The following is a 17,516-nucleotide window of genomic DNA, read 5'->3' on the forward strand; positions in this document are numbered from 1 at the left end:
TTTTTTCTTTTTGATTTGCCAACATGATGTTTAATGATGATTTCCTGAATGATGTTTAACAGAGCAAGCAAATTTTCACAGTATGTCTGATAATATTTTTTCTTCTGGAGAAAGTCTTATTTGTTTTATTTTGGCAAAAATAAAAGCAGTTTTTAATTTTTTAAACACCATTTTAGGGACAAAAATTTCAGCCCCTTTAAGCTAAATATTTTTTTCGATAGTCTGCAGAACAAACCATCGTTATACAATAACTTGCCTAATTACCCTAACCTGCCTAGTTAACCTAATTAACCTAGTTAAGCCTTTAAATGTCACTTTAAGTGTCTTGAAAAATATCTAGTCAAATATTATTTACTGTCATCATGACAAAGATAAAACAAATCAGTTATTAAAAAATAGTTATTTAAACTATTATGATTAGAAATGTGTTGAAAAAATCTCAGATATTTGGAAAAAAATGAACAGGGGGCTAATAATTTAGGGGGCCTAATTAATATATACATGCTAATAATTATTTAACTGCTGTTAAAATATATTAATTAATCCTCTCTTGATACAATTTATTAAATTAAATTAAATTGTCAGGTCCATAGCCAAGGGGGTTTCGGGTGGTTCAAAAGGCCAAAAGTTGGATTATTATTATTATTGTTATGTTTTAATTTTTCTTATTATTCAACTGGCCAAATTCTGACTGTTAAAGGTTGAATGTTGAATGTAGTCTGGCCAGTCTGTTATTTGACTATAAACAAGTTTTAACAGATTTTTGTTAATATATAATGATAGATGATAACAAATTTGTAGTTTTAAATGTAAGTATCTTTTCTTTATTCTAGATTTTCATTATTTATAAAATTGTAATACAATACAGTTTACATGCACATTTGTAAACAAAGACTATAATACAAATATTTTAAAAATATGTAAAAAATTGTTTTGTCAACTTGACAAAATGGTAGGAAATATTTTTACTACATCAAAAATTCTGGTTATGAGAACCATCCAAAGAGACAATCCAGCAAAAATTACTTCTCAATATGTCACTGAAAATAAAAAAAAATAAATAGATAAAAAAAACCACCCCTTTTAATAAGCTGGCCTGATAGTGTAATGTTAGAATAATGTTTATTAACTGACAGAGAGAGTTTAATAAAGACTTCTGTTTATTTTAGCCATAGTGCAAATGAAACATGTCTCACTAATCAGTGTTAATTAAAGATAGAGCACAGGCTGTAGTTTTTTAGACAAATTGTTTCTGCAGTTCTGCAGTTAATTTTCAGAGCATATTATTCACAGATTAAATCACTCTGCTTTAACATAAGACGTGAAAGTGGGAGAAACACAAGCATTAATGGCATTTTCATGATGGACTCATTCAGTAGCCAACTTGAGTTTAGGTGACTTACACTTTTACAGTAGGTGACTTACAGCGCGGTTTTTTAAATGAGTTCAATTATTTTTGGGGACATTTCAATATTTGGTGGATATTGGTGGGGACACATCCCCTTCGTCTATGCTAAATCTATGTCCATGTACTGTAGATAACAAAACTTCTTTAAAAAATGGTCCAATAACTAAATGTATAAAAGAACAAAAGATTGAATAGAGAATCAAACACATGGATGACGTGAATGAATAAACAAACAAACAAACAAATAAAAATGTAAGTAATTTAAACATGTTTATTCATCAATTAATTTAGATTTAGATAAACTCAAATGCTTTTTTTTAGGAATTTTTTTATTTTTATTTAGATTTGTCAGATGAACTAAGGATTTTGAACAAGAAACTGGCTTTTGCAGGTAATCCATGGTGTTTTGCTATTTGTACGCAGTGTTTTGAGAAATGCACGTACTGTTTAGCGAATTTCAATCTGAGAAATGTACCAAAGCACCTGAGAAAAACTCAACCCAGGCTCATTCTAAATACGTAGTCCCATGGACGTTTCTCAAGTCTGCGGAATACATCCTGGGAGGTACGAATTTTTGCAGTTTTTGTTTTCGTGAATCCGCGAGAGGCCGCTGTGTGCACTTTTTCCTACTTAAATGCCTCTCGCGAGTGCCATTGTCTCTGATTGGATGATTGACCGACCAATCGACTGACCCACCCTCCTCCTTCATTAAACCCAACCAACTTTACCGCTTACTTCCCTAAACCCAGCTGACAGTTTACAAAAGCCATCAAGAAGAAAAGCTCTCGTCTGATTTTTAGCACAATTTCAGATTTTACCACATTCTGATCCTGTTGTTCACTCGTTTATTTTATTTTTTGGATTCTATTTTTGTCTTACCTAATTTCTGGAACTGCTCTTTCCCAGACCCGAACACATTCGTTGTCGTGGTGGTCAACTCCTCTCTGCGTCTCAAGCCCGCCGACGAACACAACCAGCTAACTGGACAAACTGGTTGCAGCGGGAACGCCCTCCATGCAGAGGTAAACGGTCAGCCAGAAAGAGCCAAAAGGAACTGCATCATACCGGCCCGTAGCGTTCACTTAAAAAAATTAAATGCAGCCATATGTACCTCCGGCTACATTATTAGCGGTCTCATTTATGCTGCTCATTACATTACAAACAACAGGTGAGGGCAAATTCTTCAGCAGGATAGCGCTCCTTCTCATACTTCAGCCTCCACATCAAAGTTCCTGAAAGCAAATTCAAGAGTTGACACTTTGCTGATGATTGTTTATAAAGCTTGTTTGGCATGCTTTCCCGGGAGAGAGCCCGGAGCTCATTAGATCCTTGAGCCTGGGGGGCCCGGTCTGTAGTCCGCAGCGTCACTCACACAGTCTGTGTGCCCGGTCTCTGGAAAGTGGAGACATCGGTTCTTAACGATCGTTGCATTACAAGGTAGATAGTCTCATTACAATCCACACTGCAGTCAGTGCTCTGCTAGAAGTGCTGACAACTTGTGCCAAATATCCATTCACAATTTTGTGTCGCCTCATAGCAAGAAGGTCGCTGGTTCAAGCCTCGGCTGGGTCAGTTGGTGTTTCTGTGTGGAGTTTACATGTTCTCCCTGCGTTCGCGTAGATTTCCTCCGGGGGCTCAGGTTTCCCCTAAAGTCCAAAGACATGCAGTACAGGTGAATTTGGTAGGCTAAATTGTCCGTAGTGTGTGTGTGTGTTTGAATGAGTGTGTATGGATGTTTCCCAGAGATGGGTTGCGGCTGGAAAGGCATCCAATGCGTAGAACATATGACAGATAAGTTGGCGGTTTGTTCCGCTGTGGCGACCAGATTGGTAAAGGGACTAAGCCAAAAAGAAAATGAATGAAGGACAGAATATTAAATTAAATGTGTACTACTTATTTTTCCATTGTAGATGAGGACGAAGCAGGCTCAGAGAGAAAGGAAGAGACCACTGAGCATGAGCTAAATCAGAAAGGTAAAGTTAAGACTGTTAATCTGGAAGGGATATGCTAGAGTGTAATTCAAAGATAGATAGACATTTTAAAATAATTTAAATATTGTAAATGCCTTGTTATTCATTCTAAGATAAAACTGCCTCAGAGTCAACTCAGCAAAGTAAAGGCGATGGAGACAGAAAATGTTCAGATTGACCATCCAACAATAAATAGTTTCTGCAATTATCAGCAATGTGTGATTGTGAATCACAAATGATGAGCTTATCAGGATCTCCTGGGACAAAAAAGGTTTTGTTGTTAAAAGTACAGGTAAATATAAAAATGTAAAATAGTAAAAAGTTCTGAAAATTATTACGGAGTGTACTGTTGTCTCTTTTAATCGTATTTTTTTTACAACGGGAAAATTTGTATTAGCAAGGTAGTAGGTAGGGCTGTCACCTCACAGCAAGAAGATCGCTGGTTCGAGTCTCGGCTGGGTCAGCTGATGTTTCTGTGTGGAGTTTGCATGTTCTTCCCACGTTCGCGTGGGTTTCCTCTGGTTGCTCCGGTTTCCCCTACATTTCAAAGACATGCAGTACTGGTGAATTGGGTATAGGCTAAATTGTCCGTACTGTAAGTGTGTGAATGAGTGTGTATGGATGTTTTCCTAAAATAGGTTGCAGCTGGAAGGGCATCCGCTGCGTAAAAACATATGCTGGATAAATTTGTGGTTCATTCCGCTGTGGCGACCCCAGAATAATAAAGGGACTAAGGTGAAAAGAAAATGAATAAACGAGTGAAGAACCCAGCCACTTAGTGCCCCTTTTTTTGGTTTGGGCCACTGCCCCTCAAAATGTTTGTATCGACTACCCTGGTTGGTAGTAAAATGTAGAAAGTGAATAAGGGTTCAGCTAGAGCGTCACTGCAGTTGCAGTGGTGCTATAGGTGAGTGTAGCTCAGCGGAGCGTCTCTGTTGTTGCAGAGGTGCAGTGGGTTAGTATGGAGGCAATGTGTGCTCCCACAGAAGATTTACTGCTGTATGAGACAAGTGTGGGGGCGTATGACAATGGTGTTATTTGGAAGTGTAAGTGTAAATGAGTTTGTTTAGAGCATCACTGCTGCAGCAACTGAAACTCAGGGCGACCTCTAAATGGGTCAGAGCTGTGGTAAATGGAAGTGAATAGAAGTATGGGATAGCTCAAGTTTGTAGGGAAAAGTAAAAGGAAGTAAAAATGGTAGAAGGGTAGTGAAGGAGCTCCTATGGTAATAGGAGGTAAAATAAGGAGAAAAGGCAGAGTCATACTTATACCTATAAATGCATGTGGGTGGAAATCGGCTGGAGAGGATCAGCTGGACGTCCCTGAGGTGGTAATGCTCTCCTGTGGTGAATGCTAAGAGGGTTTGGAATGGGTGCACGGTGGAGGGGATATTAAAACTGTATATAGAATGTCCTTTGCAAAATTGATCTATTTTGCTTTGCTTAATAAAGAAAGATTGCATTTCTTTATCCTGCAAAGTTAGATCAGATGTGGTGAGGTGGTTGTGGGATTTAAATTTGATGTTAGTTCAGAATATCTCAAAAACTAAAAAGGCTAGTGTTAATATGGCAATGAGGGTGTGGGCTTTGTGAGCGTTAATGTATCATTTGTGTAGAGTGTGATTGTATTTGGAATGTATGTAGAATTTAATGGGTTGGATGAGGGTTAGCTTCTGCAGCCGAATGTCATGGTCTCTGAAACGAGAAACAAGAAAGAATCAGAGATTTTTACGACATGGTACATGTACGGCAGACATAATAATTAGTTTTAGCTGATTTCCATGCGAGACGTCTTAATAAGGGCGTAGGCAACTGTGAATGGAAGTGCCTTTTGTTTATGTATGGTCCGATAGCTTTGTTGTCGCAATGTGCAGGGATGGTAGAGGTGGGCATTCGTCCCCCCACAGGATGGCAGATGGATGGAGAGCTGAGGATATGGGGTGTGGCATGTCTGGTGGTCCTGGAAGTATCTATTAAAGATCCATTTGTCAGAAATGTTCTCCTTCTATTCATAGCAACCAAGCGGGAAGTTTGTTTCTTTGCCGTTTTAACATACAACTGACTTGCCATTATAAACTTACATATGACACTTTGTTTATGAGCACGAGTCACTGGTGTTTTACAATTGAACTTCTGTGCTCGATGTGTATAATGTTTTTCAATAGCTGGGTAATATTTACTGGTTGGGTAATAATCTTTTCAAAAGTTCAATGGCTATCAGATGTAACAAGAGTTTTTATTAATTAAATTATTTATTTATTTATTTATTTATTATTATTCTTTTTTATAATAAATATATCAACTGCCAACATTTATAAGTCACCACTTAGTAGAAACTGTGTGATTGGAATGTTGTTATGATCTTTACTTTAATCTATGATTAAATAACATTACCTTTGGTATCTCAATGTGATTAAATGACAAGCATTTCTGGGCCAATTCATTCACGAGATCTTTGTAGCCGAGTTCATTCATAAGTTGTCAAGAGAGGGCGGGACCGTGTCAAGCTGGGAGTTCATTGGATGGTGACACTTCTCTTTTCAGCTATTGGCTCAATGGGGTGTCAAGCAAAGATCGGCGGCCATTTTGCTGACCGAAATTACTATTGTTTATGTTTAGAAGACGCTGCTGCGCTCCAGTGACTAGCTTAAATGATAACAGCGCACTCCATGATGTTTCTCTACGCACGAACACGCCGCGGACCAATGCCTAAGGACTAGATTGCCTGGATCTTTGCAGTGGAATTACTTTGGAATGTTTTGGACCTGTGGACGGGCAGGAGGCTTGAAAGGTGAGTTATTGGTTTAAATCTTTCTAGTCACGCGAGTTTTGTCTTTCAAAAGATTTATAAACATTTAGTCTTTGTTGGGGAGTAACGTTAGTTATTTTTCAGAGGCTACTTCTTAAAGCATGCAATATACGTTACCGCAGGTGCACCGCTAAGAGAGCAGTGAGTTAGGCTTTATTGCAATGGCTTGGTTCGCCGGCGTCTTGAGAGTTTAAGCAGAGTTCGTTGACGGTGATCGAGTTTTGACTGTGATCTTGCTGAAGAATTGGGTTGAAGACACATTGGATGTGTTGTGTGAGGCACTTTGAAGTAGAAGGTTTTGATTTTGTTGTAGAAATTGTTGTTGGAGTATAGTTGGAAATGTAGTAGTTGTTTTGAAGTTGTTGTTGTTGTTAATGTTGTTGTTGTTGCAGTTGCAACAGCTGATTCGGAGCAGAGCTGTCTTATAACGAATATGGCTGTCATAAGGATCTTGGGGTACTTATAGTGGCTTAGGAATCGTCTGATTGGTGAATCATAAACTGAATAATGCAGGTCAGCTGCAAGCAATCATAAGCATATGATCCTCTCGGAATTAGTTTATAAATAAACTTCATGAAGGTCAAGGTGCTCCAGGAATGGCCAGCCCAGTCACCAGTAATGAACATTATTGAGCATGTCTGGGCTAAGATGAAAGAGGAATTGAAAATTTATCCAAAGAATCTTAATGAGCTCTGGAAGTCCTGCTAGTACGCTTTCTTTGCCATTCCAGATGACTTCATAAATAAAACATTTGAGTCATTGGATGCATGGATATAGAGGTAAAGGTTTTATGTTCGGATATTCAGACATTTTCCTTAATAACATAATTTCAGAAAAGTATTATTTGCAAATTGTAAATAGGGAAATCATATTAGCAGCAAATGACTATCAAAGTACAACCTTGTTCACTGTGAATTAGATAGTGTGAATGTTGTTTAGAAGTCATACTTGGATGCTAATTCCGATCGAATATACAAAGAAACATGGTAAACAAAATAGGGACTTCTAAATGAGCAAATGTGCAAATATAAAACCAATTTTGCCTCTATTGCATAGATGCAGTCCCCCAAACTCATTGGAGTCATACACAATATTATTATTTTTTCCACTGCACCATGACTATATTTTATACTGTACATTATTTCTGTTAAGGGACACGATTTTGTCTAAGCAAAGTCAGACCTTACTGTCCTAATTAAATAATTAAAAATCAAGGCATAATCATTATTTTTTTTGGTGCTAAAATAAGATAAATCTAGAGGCCTTTGTCTTTCATAAAACCCACTTCTCATGCCAAATGATCAGCTAGAAGTAAAGCTATTATTTGTTATTCCTAAAACTTGAATAGCAATTTTCATATATATTATGTATATGATGTTAGAAATATGAATTTACCGCCCCCCTCCAGTTTTCACGTCAAAATGTACACAGACACAGTCTGTCCAAAGCTATAAGAACATCCACACTTTATGTACTTATGAATAAGACCCAGCAGGTTTCTTCTGTGACTACTTGAGCCACCAGTCAACTACCATGAACGAACCAGCAATAACTTTCAGCTATTTAAAGCAGCACCTGACAGCGAGTCAGAAAGTTTGCTGTCCTTGGTCGTCGCTTGGTTTCAAGGACTTGCTGTACATTAAACAGCAATGCCTGTGGGACTGTTTCTATGGTGTACAACGTGTGAACTTGTCTCCGCTCCACTCCTTCAGTGTTTCTAATTAACGCTGATCATTCTTATACTTGCATACAAATACAGACTTAGATCACAACTAAGACACATGCAAGCCGCTGCCATATGGTGCTGTCTGACGTCCAGAAATGAGGCCAGTGGTCCTGTCTTGAGTTTTCAAACTGGCCACAGATTGCTCAGAGAGCGGCACGGTACATTTGCGCTGCCCTGATCTACTCTGCCAACCTGTATGTGAGTTTGTGTCTGTGTGTGTGTCACCTTCCTTGGTTCATTTGCTTCTTGAATAACTTGCATTAGGCATGTGAACTGTGATTCTGGCTTCCTGTTGGTTGTAATGTTGATTTAATTGTAGTTATATATAGTTTTTAAGGGTCATTTGCACAGAACACATTCTTGAATTTTAATTTGTGCTCTTCATCTTGTTTTAACATGACAAAATGCATTGTGAATGCTCTTTTAGCCTTCTTGGGTCACATTTCTTGTGTGCAAAAAGTGAAAAAGTGTCCCCCCAAACAAAAAACAAGCAAGCATGTGTTTTGCTATCCCTTCATTTTCCATAGCTTTAATGATGTTTCTACTGTATACTATATATATATATATATATATATATATATATATATATATATATATATATATATATATATATATATATATATATATATTAGGGGTGTAACGATACACTCAGCTCACGATACAATGTGTATCACGATATAATGTTCACGATTCGATGTGTATCACAATATTTGGAATGAAAATTTAAAATTAAACTGAAAAGCAAACTTTATTAAAAAAAATTGAATTACCAAGTAAACTATTTTTTATGCATTTCTTTTGTTTCAACTTGTTAAACTGAACCTACCTTAAGAAAATAAATTAAACAGGACTGTCTCTGGAAAATAAAACAATTTAAAAACTTCTTATAAAATATTATTGAAATTATTCAATTTAATTGAATTTAACAGTAAGAGCTTAAGGCTTTGCTTGGTCACTTGCTTTTTTTTGTGTGTGCAAAAAATAAAATAATAATTTCTACATTTCCAGGGGCCTGTTTCAGTAAGGAGGTTCAAACAACTCAGAGTTTAAACTTGAACTCTGAGTTGATTTACCGAGAGATTAAAAACTCAGAGTTTTCGGTTTCAGAACAGCTGATCTGAGCTGGGTCAATCAACTTCGAGTAGACCAACTCAGAGTTAAGCGCACACACCGTGACTATAAAAAGGCATTATCAATGGAGCGCAGATATTACGAGTGACCATGGCAACATCTTAAAAAAAAAAAAGAGATCAGCATTTCTTTCTCCAGCTGAACTTAATGTGATCATGCAACATTATAGCAAATATGAGCGTATATATTTGAAAAGAAGCCACCATCAGTGAAACAGAGACAGTTAGCGTGGGAAAACAGCTGCTCAAGTTAATGTCTAATTTCACTTTTTAAGTATTTAAATATTTAAGTATAATAAAATAAGTAATGTAATTTGTGACGTTTATATTTTTTTTTCTAATTTTTTTTATACATTTATTAGTTTTAAATGATTTAACAGTGCACTTGTGTGTCTGCCTTTTTTTATTGATCAAGTGATAGAGGTTAATGTAACATTTAGAAGGTAAGCAGTACTAAAAATAATTTTTAGAAAGAATAATAATCCCATTAATCTAGTTACATGCATGTCGAAGGTGAATTTAATTTAATTATTTATTAAAAAAGCATAAGCCATTCTCGTACAGTTCTTCCCTGTGTGACTAAAATGTAGGCAATAGCTATGTTTCCATCCAAATATATTACATAAAAGTATGTGCAAAACTGGAATATTGCATAAAAGATGCGAATAAAATTCCATCCAACGAGTCAAAGAGAAAAAAATTGTCACTTTCTGATTAAACTGGCACCAAATATCAACAGTAAAAACAGAATTTACTGTGGTAGAAGAAGCTGCGTCAATTAATTCTTTATTTAGCCTAATTAATGTACTTGCGCCTCGATGTCAGAAGACAATGCTGAAACACAATGAACACGTGGGGGCGTCTGAAGCCATGAGACGCGGAGACTCACGCACCAGACGTTCGGAGGTAATTAATAATATACACTAATACTGAAACAGTAAAGGCATTTTAGAATGACTAAAACAATATTTAAGACGTGTTACAGTGTGCTGAGCCTGCTGGTTTGTTCATTTACACACATTCATTATCATATGATCATGATCTTTTTTTTAATGCACATACTGTAATTTGTTCAGTAAAAGTGTTTCCATCGTAGTTTATGCGCACATTTTCTATCGAATAAAAGTGTATCCTACTCAGTTATGCGCGTTTTTATGCATATTTTAAAAAGTTATGTGCATCATGACGTTTCCATCAATCTCTTTTATGCACGTATCCAAAATGAGCATTAAAACAGGTGTGTGGAAATGTAAGGCTAAGGCGAGAAATACCGCTTCATCTTTAAAAAAGGGAGGAGACCGACAGAAACTCTGAGTTTAGAGAATAAAACCTGCTTCTGACCAGGTTAGATTCACAGAGTAAGTTACCACAGTAACTGACTCTGAGTTAAAGTTACCTCTCTTTTAGAAACAGGCTTGACTTACCCTGCTTTCTCGAGTTTAACAAACCTGCCGTTTTGAAACGGAAAACCCAGAGTTTCTCTCATTTCAGGGTTAAAATACTCTGAGTTTTCAGTTAACCTCCTTTCTGAAACAGGCCCCAGGTAATCAGCAGTTCTTTAAAATTATCCTGAACTTATGTGTATCTGTCTGAGAGGTTTTTATGGATGGCTGTCTTCATGTTGGGCATGATGAGTGACAGGCTGGCCGTCTTTTCATCACACAAGACAGTCGTGGCTCTTTTCAGCAGTTTAGGCAGGTTTACTATTTCTTCGGCGTTGCTGATGTTGTCGCTATCAAGTGTATCATGTTGAAGTGCATTTTTGTGTACCTCTGTACTCAAAAGAGTTCATGCTCGTCGTAATCATAACTCTAAAATGCGATATGATTATTTAAATAATGTGCACGCTTTCGGTTTCATTTCCACTGCTGTTCATACTTCCCACACGGCTCCTAAACGATCACTCTGTTTCACAAACTGAATGTTGTTTACTACTTTATTACCTGTTAGTCACAACCTGCAGGTTCTGTTCACTGAAGCAGACGCGATTAGAAAATTTCTCTTATTTTCTAATAAGAGAAAACGGACGTCATATCGTAATCAAATCGTCATAACGCCACGATGCATATTGTGACATTTTTGCATCGCAATAAATCGTACAACGATAAATCGTTACACCCCTTGTATGTATGTATGTATGTATGTATGTATGTATGTATGTATGTATGTATGTATGTATGTATGTATGTATGTATGTATGTATGTATGTATGTATGTATGTATGTATGTAAGCTATTCTATCACCTTACACCAACCTTACCCTTAAACCCAACCTTTACAGGAATAAAAAAGCCTTTTAACTTTTTAAAAATACCTCATTCTATGTGAGATCATGAGTAAATGTAGTGTAATGTAATGTGTATTTATACAGCCCATTTATTGAGTATGGTCATACACCCAAAGTCCTTCACAATCATGAGGGGGGTCTCTCCACACCACCACCAGTGTGCAGCATCCACTTGGATGATGGGACGGCAGCCATAGGACAATGTCATCAGTGCACTCACCATACACCAGCTATTGGTGGAGTAAAGAGACAGTGATAGAGCCATTTTGGTGGATGGGGATGATTGTGTAAGGGCCAATGGTGGGAATTTGAGCAGGACAGCAGGGTTACACCCAACTCTTTACTCTTTAAGTGCCATGGGATTTTTAATGACCACAGAAAGTCAGGACTTCGGTTTTAATGTCTCATCTGAAAGACAGCGCTCATTATACTGTAATGTCCCCTTCACTATACTGAGACATTAGGACCCACACAGAATTGAGGACTCCCTGCTGGCCTCTCTAACACCACTTTCAACAGCAACCTAGTTTTCCCATTTGGTCTCCCATCCTGTTACTAACCAGGCTCAGCCCTGCTTAACTTCAGTGGACTTCAGGGTGATATGGCTCTAGTATTTTAAATACTGTATCTATATAATTCTTGTACTATTTTATTTTAACTAATAATACAGCTTTAAAAGGGAGATGTTCCCCCCAAATTACACCCCTAAACATACACCTCATTAATAGATGAGCAAATCATAGAAAAATATTAAAATTAGATGGTACAAATGAATAGGAATAAGCCAAATAAAACAAGTTATGATTTGCCTTGAGATTGCATTGGAGATTGCATTGGCTTTATAATCATTTGTACCCATGGGAATCTCAATTTAGGTCCCCATGCTGACAATTTCAATTCAAGGTTATTTCTATAGCGCTTTTACAGTGTATGTTGTGTCAAAGCAGCTTAACAGTTCTAGTACATTGAAGCTATGTCAGTACAGTGTTCACAGCTGGAGTTCAGTTTAGTTTAGTTTAGTTCAGTGTGGTTTAATTTACACTGCTTAAAGAGCACACAGAAGAGCAAATCCATCAATGCGCAGCTCCACAAGTCCCAAACCAAGCAAGCCAGTGTCGACATTAGCAAAGAACAAAACGTCACCAATTGACGAAAGTACAGGAAAAAAAACTCAAGAGAAACCAGGCTCATTTGTGGGTGACCATTTCTCCTCTGGCCAAACTTCCAAATGTCCCCATGAGTCTGTGTGCATTACTTTTTAACATCCCATTTGTAATATAAAAACACAGATGTACTGTATATTAAACTGCATGTTTTAGGCCCATTATTCGGTCACACTTTATTTTGATGGTCCGTTTGTTGAATTTAAGTTACAATGCATCTACATGCCAACTAATTCTCACTAGATTATAAGTAGACTGTTGGGTTAGGGTTACTGTAAATTGAAACGTACTTGCAAAGTTTCTTATAGTCAGTTAAATGTGTGTTGAATGTCTGTATCAACTGTATGTCTACTAACACTCAAATGGACCATCAAAATAAAGTGTTACCCATTATTCTTATGTTAAACCCAACCCACACAGGCAACATGTAGCAGATTTTAGATGCCATAAAACACTGTTAAGTATGAATTTGAAGTGTTTTGAGTTATCAGTGCATAAGGTATATCACCCTTAACCACCATAATCTTCATACTCATGCCATTATGCAATTTTTCCTCATAAACCACATAAAGTACACACGCACACACATTTTATAAGGGACTTCCCATAGAAATATGGATTTTTATTCTTTACGAACTGTGTATTAATCTTTACTGGTATTGCTACACTTGAGGGGATATTCTGTGCCTATAATATGAGGGACACAAGGTACACATACACACACTCAAAAATTACACACATACACACACTCAAAACTTATTTAAAATGAGCTGATTCAACACAATCCTTGAGGTTTTTTTGGGATAACTAAATTGTTTTAAATTCAATCTGCTTCAATTCATAAAAACAGTTAACTTTATCTGTTTGTGTTGGCACAATTTGAAACAATTGTGTGGAATCAAGCATTAATTTTTTACAGTGAGCAAGAATGTTTGATTGTGTGTTCAGCCGCTTCCTTGTTTCAAATCCAAATATCTACACATTCTTAAACCAATGGTCATTTTTTTGGACAAGTAAAAATAGTCTTGTTTTCAGAAATAACGTCAAAATTGAATGAGTTTTTCCTTAAAACAAGCAAAATAATTGGGGTAAGCAAAAAAAATAAAAAAATAAAATAAAATAAAAAAAAATAAATAAAAATCATTGGCAGAGACTTTAGCTTATTTGAAGAAAATAAACTCACTTAATTGTGACTTATTATGTTTGAAAATACAACAATACTTTTTGTTCATCTAGAAAATGCTTCTTGATTTAAGTAGTTTTAGATATTTGTACTAGAAATGAGACAAAAAAAGCTGTATAGAAGTATAGCCATCCACCGAGAGTAGCTCATGAAACACATACCCTCTAAGCCATCTGTTCTGTGACATGTACGGCTAATTCACAATTCAACAGGAAAGTAGACCATTGAAGTAGACTAATTTAATCAATGACAAATTAATAGACTTCTGTAGAGCAAGAAAAGGCATGTATAAACTTGCACCGTGCCGATGACCATTCTTTTGTGGTACAATGAAACGAGGTTGCTTCGGTCCACGGCTGTGAATTATTAATTGCTCTCCAAAGCAGGAATGTTTGCTAAACAGTGAGGTCTTCTCTAGTTCAGTTCTTCTGCTCCACTGCTGCAGAACCCTCGGGACGCGACGACTGAACATTTCTGAGAGCCTGTTTACGAATCGCTGACCGTCTGTTTCAGAACAGAACATACAGAGACTGTGGAGATGCTTCTAACGGTGCGGTGATATACGAATACAGTAAGATGGGCGGAATGACACGTAGATGCTTTAAAACATAAGAGTACAATACATTCTGTTTACATTAGCAGCTTGATTTAAAAAAAAAGTCACAAAAATGGCATTCAATAAGTTTCTGTAGGCGGCAAGAGTAATTTTTTAATGCATTTAATTTGTTAATTTGTTTAATTTGTAATTGTTTTAATTTGTTTTACACACTATTTTTTATTATTAAAAGCCAGTATATGCTTTATATGCACTTAAAAGATTTTTGGTGCTTGTTCAAACTGCATTTTGAGTTTCTTTAGGACAACTTAATTGTTTTATGTTCAGTCAGTTAAACTGGTAAAAACAATTAAGTTGACTTAAGTGATGTGTTGGGACAACATGAAGCAATTGTGTAGAACCCAGCATTGTTTATTATAGTGTACCCTGTAATATCTGATATGACCTAAGGTCATGCCACCAGCTGTTATATTATATCTAAAAATAAATTAACATTTTCTCAAATATATGCAATGCATGTGTTTATTTATATATACATGATAAACGCACACAGTGCATAAACATATTATATCAAAACCAACTTTTATTTTGGATGGTATTAATCGCAATTCATTTTTGCCCAGCACAATTAAAAAAAATATTGTTTTTAATATTGGTTATCATTTATTACAACAACTAAAAAAAAAGGGACGTCTCATCTTTGATATTCACTTCTGAGCTGTAATATGAAATGGAAATGAAAGAAAGACGTTATCTGAATGAGAAGATAATTCGCTTAAATATATGAAACAATTTAAATTTAACCACGCCTAATGCATTTGTTCAATATATTTTCAGCTTTTTTCATATTTTTGAATAAATATTTCATTATGTTTTAGACTTAAAAAAAATTCATTAGGAGTGGAATTTAGGGAGACTAATTAGCTAGTAAATTAAGTGATTCAATTCATTTGGAAGTCGTTTCCAATTGCAAAGTGCAATAATAATAAAAAAAAAAATAATAAAAATAATAATGATAATCATACTAGTAATAATAATAATAATAATAATAATAATAATAATAATTATTATTATTATTATAAATGTACAATTTTGAAGCCTGACTAACCACCACTGTTCCCTACAACATATTCAGTATTGGATAATAAGGACATAATGTATTTATTATTATTAAATGCATAAATTATTATTATTCTCTCTGGTTATAGTCAATACAACTTACTTTTTTAATACGTCCATCTGTAAATATTACCCATAGTTTCCTATAACTGCACTTATAACTTACCTATATAATATCTATGTCCTGCACTTGCTGCTATTGCACTCCTGGTTAGACCTAAACTGTATTTCGTTGCCTTGTACTTGTACATGTGCAATGTAAATAAAGCTGAATCTAATCTAATATTAAGAATTTACTTTAATGACTTGAAAATACAGTTAGAAGTTTTACAAACAATGAATTTTTGCTCAGTAGCCTACACCACTTTTCATGTAGCCATCAATTTTCTTTTTTTTTTTTTGTCTTTAATGATGACTCAGCAATTTATGTGCGCACGTAGCGAGCAACTGAAACGCTAGGTTAGCCTTCATTTACATCGTCCTACAAAGCCAGCATCATCGTCATTCAGCTGAATCCAGGTCACGTATAAAAATGTACATGTACAATTTCTGTCTAGAATTCCGCCCCTTCCACCCCCCCTTCACAACATGCTTTAATCATGAATTGTGGGGTAACGTTCAGCGGGTGAGACGTCACCGCTAGAGTCATGTGACGCTAACTTTGATCTGCCGGAGAAACGGGTGAAAGCTTGAGGAAAAAAAAAAAAAGAGAGAGAAAAAATTACCAATGAGAGTGAGAGAGGGAAAAGAAAACATTGCCCCAGCCAATTATCAAGAGTTATGTTTTATTCAGAACCTGAGCTGGGCACCGTGAATCTCCTGTACATTTATGGCTGAAAAAAATGAAATGCCTCTTTCATATCCATAGAGTTATTTTTCATTTATATTACACACTCGTCTTTTACTGATTTCTAGGAGGAGGTAAAGAACGAACATGTTATTGTAGCTCCTGTTTTAGGTGGAAATTCAGTATAGGTTTAACAGGAGAAATTTCACTCATGACAAATGCTGATGTTAGGGAAGTTTTTGAGCTCTTCGTAATGCCGAGGTTTCATGTTTTATGACATGCAGTCACGTCCTGTCTGTCATTCATATGGGGAATGACTGCAAAGGTGAGCTCCTTCTACTCTCGCACTGGCTTTTCTCTTTTACTACATGCGCTGACTGCAGAAATTAGAGGATTTCAGAGCCGGCTTTTCTGGCTCATCCTGCGCAGTGTTTTCCAATAGAGAGTTCAAGCTGCTTTGCAGAGAGGTGACAGCGCTATAAAACCACAGATGTGCTTTTGGGTGGAAATACAGATATCAATTTGCGTTCTCAGGAGGATGAACTCGCTAGATTATCTGCAATCCGTGGTGTTTTACTAGTAAGATTCAGAAGATTTGTTGACGTTGAATCAATGCATCATGGCAGGTTTTTGTTTACAGTTTTTTAATTATATTTTGTACACTGCATAAACACACAGTTCCTTTATGTTGTCCCAACACAAATTGTTTAATTTAACTTGGTTGTTTTATGTTCAATCCACTTAAGTTTGTAAAGACAATTAAGTTAACTTAATTCCTTCATGTTGTCTCAACACAAATCAATACTGTAGAACCCAGCATTTTTACCATGTAAATATTTGCGCTGAAATAACACAATTCCTGAGATTTTGTTGAGATAACTAAACTGTTTTATGTTCAATCCACTTAAATTTGTAAAAAAAACAAACAAACTTTTAAGTAAACTTAATTCCTTCAAGTTGTCCCAACACAATGTACTTATTTGAGCTGAAACATCCCAATTCTTGAGTTTTTTTTTTGGAGACATCTTGGTTGTTTTATGTTCAATCCACTTTAATTTGTAAAAACAATTAAGTTGTCTTCAAAAACCTTAAGAATTGTGTTGATTCAACACATTTTAAAATAAGCAGTTTAAACAAGCAGCACAAACATTTTGCTGATTGTATCTAGAGAACAGGGTGTAAGACACACACACACACACACACACACACACACACACACACACACACACACACACACACACACACACACACACACACACACACACACATCATTAATTTAATTAATAATACAATAACGTATCTACTTTTTTTAATAATTAATCATTGACTCTACTATAATTTGCAACATACACTGTAAAAATACAGGGTTCCACGTAATT

General features: G+C 35.9%; 1 protein-coding gene across 2 annotated transcripts in view; it reads left to right on the top strand.

Moving 5' to 3' along the window:
* The first annotated feature begins 5,956 nt into the window (after window positions 1-5,956).
* Window positions 5,957-17,516, top strand: part of adgrl2a (adhesion G protein-coupled receptor L2a) — a 282,003-nt gene continuing 270,443 nt past the window's right edge. For both annotated transcript variants that reach the window (XM_073916317.1, XM_073916329.1), the window contains exon 1: window positions 5,957-6,168. The gene's annotated coding sequence lies outside the window, so the exon portion shown is untranslated. The remainder of the gene's footprint in view (window positions 6,169-17,516) is intronic.

Source organism: Danio rerio, chromosome 11 (genome assembly GCF_049306965.1).
Source record: "Danio rerio strain Tuebingen ecotype United States chromosome 11, GRCz12tu, whole genome shotgun sequence".
In the NCBI taxonomy this organism is placed as follows: Eukaryota; Metazoa; Chordata; class Actinopteri; order Cypriniformes; family Danionidae; genus Danio; species Danio rerio.